This window comes from Paramormyrops kingsleyae, unplaced genomic scaffold (assembly GCF_048594095.1).
Source record: "Paramormyrops kingsleyae isolate MSU_618 unplaced genomic scaffold, PKINGS_0.4 ups159, whole genome shotgun sequence".
NCBI classification, from domain to species: domain Eukaryota; kingdom Metazoa; phylum Chordata; class Actinopteri; order Osteoglossiformes; family Mormyridae; genus Paramormyrops; species Paramormyrops kingsleyae.
Window position 1 is genome coordinate 43,425 of NW_027326097.1, and position 5,884 is coordinate 49,308.

The following is a 5,884-nucleotide window of genomic DNA, read 5'->3' on the forward strand; positions in this document are numbered from 1 at the left end:
AAATCTTTGAGGACCCATCTCACCCTGCTCACCACATCTTTCAAGCCTTACCCTCCATGAGAAGACTCATGGCAATCAGAACCAAGACCACAAGACACGCCAAGAGCTTCTCCCCTCAGGTAGTCTCTCTCATTAACCAAACCAGTCTCTGAATGGACGTTCAATTAATCGTCAGCTGCAGTGAAATATCCACCAGCATAACCAGTGAACAACTGATAAACTTCCTCTATGATTATATTCTGCACTCTTGCACATTATGCACACATACTGCAAATTCTGTATACATATTGCACTCTTGCACATATAGTTGACTTGGCTGCTACTTAATAACGGCACCATTTAAGAGCCCTTTAAATTATTATACCATTTATATAGTTTATATTCATACTACAATGATTATTATGTACACACACATATATAAATATCATAATACCATCATTACTACCATTAATAAACTTAATTATCATATAATTATCATATTACCCAATTGCCAGTCTATTGTTTATTACCTTTCTGCATATGTCTTTGCTAAATGTGGGTAACTTTCGCCAGTGTGGGGAAGCAATAAAAAAGGCCAACAGAATGTTGGGTTATATCTCTAGGTGTGTGGAGTTTAAGTCAAGGGAGGTGATGATACACTTATATAATTCCTTGGTAAGACACCACCTAGAATACTGTGTGCAGGTTTGGTCACCATACCTCAAGAAGGACATTGCTGCCTTAGAAAAGGTGCAACGAAGAGCTACGAGAATGATTCCTGGTCTTAGAGGAATGTCTTATGAGGAGAGGTTAGCGGAACTCAATCTGTTTAGCCTTGAGCAAAGGAGACTAAGGGGGGATATGATTCAGGTCTATAAGATTCTAACGGGTCTGGATGCTCTTCAGCCAAATGACTATTTCAATATTAGTCTAAATACTAGAACTCGTGGCCATAAGTGGAAATTAGCGGGAGAAAAATTTGAGGAAGCACTTCTTTACACAGCGTGTAGTTAGAGTATGGAATAGTCTTCTTGCTAGTGTAGCGGAAGCTAAAACCCTGGGTTCCTTTAAATCAGAGCTAGATAAAATTTTAACAACTCTGAGCTATTAGTTAAGTTCTCCCCAAACGAGCTTGATGGGCCGAATGGCCTCCTCTCGTTTGTAAATTTCTTATGTTCTTATGTTCTTTGTAATGTCATGTAAAAGCACCACCAAGGCAAATTCCTTGTATGGAAACATATCTGGATTCCGATTCTACATCCTTCATCAGTACTAGAAAACTTCCATCCAGCGTTGCATTTCACTTTGACGCTGTCGCTTTTGAAACACTTTTCTGTGATCTAGCTCTTGTTTTGGTCGCCGACTATCATCCAACAAAAGGTTCATTTCAGCTCTCCTAATCTGACATAAACCACACTCACAAACACTTTTGGGTTACTGTGTCACCGGGAAGGGATGGACTCCAGTCAGGATGGGTTTCCAGCATTTCCTATCCTGGCTGTTCTCTTTAGGGACAAACACAGGAATGGAGTCTAGTGATCACACCGGAACTTGACTTACCTGAACGGAGATGTATGGAGCAGACTCTCATATGTGCAGGGATGCTCTGGAATGCAAGGTCTTTACGCCCCACCGCTATAAGCTACGCCATCCGACGCCATTTCGTCAACTCTTCCACTTTTGCTCTTGTCTTTTCCAATCCAGAAAAGAGAAGAAACGTATACCGGTCCTGAAGACCGAAGAGAGACCCGAGTCGATATGGGGCTGCCGCTTAGCGGGTCGCCGTTAGCCGGGCCTCCGTGACGCCCCCGCGCAGAGTAGAATGCCCAGGGACGTCGCAGCCACCGGCGTCCTCCCTGTCCTCTCAAAAAACAGCAATCATTTAAACAAACATGAGGGAAAATTCAAAAGGCAAAGATGAAGTCATGCCTTACCTCAGCACAGCTGCCCACCGCACAAACGACAGCGTGTCACCTTACTTTAAAAAAAAAAGAAAAAAGGCAGGAAATGGGGGCCGCGCACGGACAGGACCCCTCCCTCACACCACATGCGGCTAATTAGTTGGCCATCCAGAGGCACTCAGTCTATTAGTCACCCATTCAGTCAGTCAGTTCTGCCTTTCAACAACAGGGGGCAGTAGAGGTGCACCGTTCCCGGAAGCACTGCAATACCGGGTCGATGCCTGGAGCAGATGGGGCAAGCCCCACTTCCGGCTCCCTGTTCCAAAAATCCGTTTAATATGTGGTCCCCTCCATGGGGGACGTATCAAAATAACCTTTTCATACCAAAACAAAATGTAAATCAGCTCAAATACATGAATAATAAATATTATGCTTGTACTACTTACATTAACACATAATCACAATCTATAAGGCTGAAACATTCCCACACTATGCAAATCATGCCAACACAGTACAATAAGACTTTCAAAGATAATATTAAACAAACACCCACAGAGTGTTCCAAAGTGCATTTTACAATGTCTATACTTTGAATGTCAAATTACAAACTTCACATAAATCTAAAGTACACTAAGATTAAGATGAGTTTGTTACCAAACCAAATATATAAGAAATAATTTATTTGCCAGGAATTAAGTTTATGATATTGAATGAAATGTGTGAGCATGCCCCAGTTAGTGAAAGTGTGTCCCCTACCCCAAGACTCCAGAGGGTTAAAAAGGAACACATCCGCAGACTTCCAAGCTCTGCACTAGGGCTGAACGATATTCTGTTTTGACATCGACATCGCGATGTGCGCGTGAGCGATAGTCACATCGCCGGAACATACGATGTGAAGGGTAGAAGCCCATTGTGTATTAAGAGAACGGTAGCACACAGTAAACACGAGTTTGTTGTATGGCTTGTTGCTGGGGTGACATGCACGTTCCGCGTGCCTGCACAGTGATTGGTTCGCTGTGTCGCTGCTCACCGCTCACAGCCAACATTCACTGCTAAAAATGCGCGACGAAGAGGATCCGCCGCAAAAAAATGATTTCGTACCAAAAAGAAAGTCGAAATCATCTATTTGGGACTATTTCGGCTACAAAAAGGAGGATGTTGACCAAAAAGAGGTACTTTGCATGGAGTGTCATAAAGTTGTGGCCACAAAACATGGAAACACCACCAATTTGTCTGATCACTTAAAACGGCACCACAAAGCTCTTTACAACGAATACAAAGCCAAATCTGGATGTCAACCAAAACAAACAAATGTTTGTGATGCCTTTGCCAGTGTGACACCTTACCAGAAAGGCTCTCAATGACAGAAAGAAATAACAGACGCAATAACGTTTCATATCGCTAAAGATATGTTGCCATTAAATACCGTCACCAAAGAGGGATTTAAGAAAATGATCCGAACGCTTGACAGGCGGTATGTTATACCATCCCGCACATATTTTTCCCAAGTTGCGATAAAAGAGCTGTATGAAAAATGCAAATCTAAGATTGAAGCAGAACTGTCGCACGTGGAATACTATGCAACTACAACAGACTTGTGGTCCAGCAGGACAACGGAGCCCTACATGAGTCTGACGGTCCATTTCATCGCAGAGGACTTCGAGCTAAAAAGTCGCTGTTTGCAGACGGCATTTTTCCCGGAAAGTCATACAGCCGAGAATGTCGCAGAGGCCCTGAGAGAAGCGGTGTCCGCTTGGGGCTTAGATGAGACACGTCAAGTCTGTATAACAACAGATAATGCAGCGAACATGGTGAAAGCTGCCGATCTGAACAAGTGGACCAGGCTACAGTGCTTCGGCCACAGACTGCATCTTGCAGTTGGTGAGTAATGACCATGATCTTTATCCAAAATAAAAATACATTTTTACTCAGCTGTTTTACTTATTAACCTGTCCTGAACCTGACAAAACTTGTAAAATGAATTTGTTGCATGTGTGTACGTAGAGCTTTAAAACGTAAGAAAAAATACAGACACTAAACATTTAATTTTAAACAAAAAATAGTTTTATGAGCACATTTGAGGAGCTCTTTTCCAAAATGCGATAACTCCATTTCAATAGTTTTCAGGGAAATTAATTGTTTTACCTAGACCCACACATTTTGTGAATATTCAGTTTATCCTGTTAAAATGTTTTTTGCTTAGTCTGAACATGTTGAATAATGATTATTAAATCAAACAACTATATTGTTGTTGAAAAATTCAAAGTAAATTTTTTTTCTTTTCAAAACGCTATAAATCCATCCATTTTTCCCAAAAATTGATGGTTGTCTTTTTTTAAAAGTCTTTTGTCTTTTATTTTTCATGTTCGCAGTTATTAATAAACAATTAAAATGTCTCATTGCAATATTTTACATATTCCTAATCATTACTTTTGCTGGTTCTTTGTGACAGTGTATTAGGATGAATTCGCGGACGATTACGTCACCCACGTGACATGGAATTAACTTTACTATAATATTCTGGAAAGTTGTAATTGTGGATTAATTCCGATCGCGTGTGGATTAATCATCCTGAAATTTGGATCAATCGTCCATGATTCACCCCAAATGTCACTACACTGCACGAACAAGTTATTTACCGATCCCCTGTAAAACCTAATTTTGCCGTAAATAACTTGGGCTCATTAAAGAAGCCAGGATGCTTATCTTGGTTTCGGGAGATAGGGTGGGGGGTCGGTATACAGCACCCTATATTGCTGTAGGGGGGGAACAGGGAGGTGTTGCGCGAAGACACCTGGCGCCAGGACGCCCATTGAAGTATGTTATCGCAAGCAGAATCACTCGGACAAAAGGGGGAATTGGAACACCATATATTGCCTGGGGGGAAGGGGTGAGCCTGGCCAGCTTACCCCCTGCCCACACGCAACTCTAAATTTAGTATAAAGGAAGGGGGAGATCCCAGTACTGACCGGAGTTCAGCCGTGGGATAGAGCGCGCATCGCCCGGCACTTTCTCGGAACTCACGTGTTGGTCTCCTGCCAGGACTGAAAGGGCTCCCCAGTCCATGTGTGAAGGTGGGTGATGATAGCACGTCCGAGTGTAAATAGCTTTGCAACTGCTTATGCTTTCCATTGATTGTTGCGAGTAAATTATCGCCGCTTGTGATAATATTTCGTAACTTTTTATGTTTCCTTGCTTCTTGTATGTGTAATTGCTTCTTTCCTATATATATTCATACCTTTGCACCTAATATTATTAGCTATAAGATATATATATTATTTGATATCCGTTGTAGTACGAGTTATTTTGCATTGCCTTCAATATGATAGCTCAGTATTGGTGTTAATGTGAGATCATTTTGTATTACTTATTAAAAGTGTATTTGAGTGAACCTAAGCGTGCCTGTTTGTTCCTTCGAGAGCCCTATATCCCTCTCTCATCCATTTTAAGACATTTTGGCGTAGTCGGCAGGATCTGAGGGGAAAAAGATATAGGACTAAGGAACAAACATGTTTAGAAGAAAGATAGCAGCGCCCGAGCCTGAAGTGCTCCCTGAGTGGGATGAGACGCAGTTTGCTGCGTTAGCCCAGGAGATAAGGAAAGGTGGAGGGCCTGTTGATTCCTGGACTGCTGCGTTGAGAAAAGCCGAGCCTGAGCAAGTATTGTCGTGCCTTAGAAAGGTTCCGGTTGTAAAGGATCCTGTGCGTGCTCTACAGAGACGCCTATGGATCGTGTTGGCTGCATACAGAATGCAGTATGAGCGCGCAGACCAGATTGAAAGGGAGAAAGAGGGACAAATGAGAGAATTGACTGAGGCATTAGGTCGGATGACCCTGGCACAGGGTCAGGTGGATATTTTACATCAACGCCTGCAACAAGTAACGGGGGTTGCAGAGCGGGCTGCGATGCAAGTAGCAAAAGCCAATGCTAGGAAAAAACGGACACCATGTCCGCGAAAAATTAGAGCATTTGTTGCTACTGCAACAGCAGCTAATTGGGATCCC

General features: G+C 42.5%; 1 pseudogene; it reads right to left on the reverse strand.

The window, feature by feature from the left end:
* Positions 1-2,116: 2,116 nt before the first annotated feature.
* LOC140587206 (U2 spliceosomal RNA) lies at positions 2,117-2,349 on the reverse strand (annotated as a pseudogene).
* Between the last annotated feature and the right edge of the window lie 3,535 nt (positions 2,350-5,884).